This window comes from Penaeus monodon, chromosome 24, assembly GCF_015228065.2.
Source record: "Penaeus monodon isolate SGIC_2016 chromosome 24, NSTDA_Pmon_1, whole genome shotgun sequence".
NCBI classification, from domain to species: Eukaryota; Metazoa; Arthropoda; class Malacostraca; order Decapoda; family Penaeidae; genus Penaeus; species Penaeus monodon.
In genome coordinates this window covers 22,390,855-22,391,070 of record NC_051409.1, presented here as the reverse complement: position 1 = coordinate 22,391,070, position 216 = coordinate 22,390,855, and positions in this window count along the sequence as shown.

Here is a 216-nt window from a genome sequence, read left to right as displayed (position 1 = left end):
GCTACACAGAAAACTCGTCGTTAGAAAATTATACTAAACCTTCGACACAAACAGAGAAATTTTATAAAAATTCGTTTTCAACGCTAGGAACTGTTTTACCTCTGCTTTTTCAATCTACTGTGGTAAATTCACGAGTTAAAAGGCTAGTACATGCGCAGTAATTACATATGGAAGTATAATAACGTGTCACTATTAAAATTAGCTTTCTTTGACATT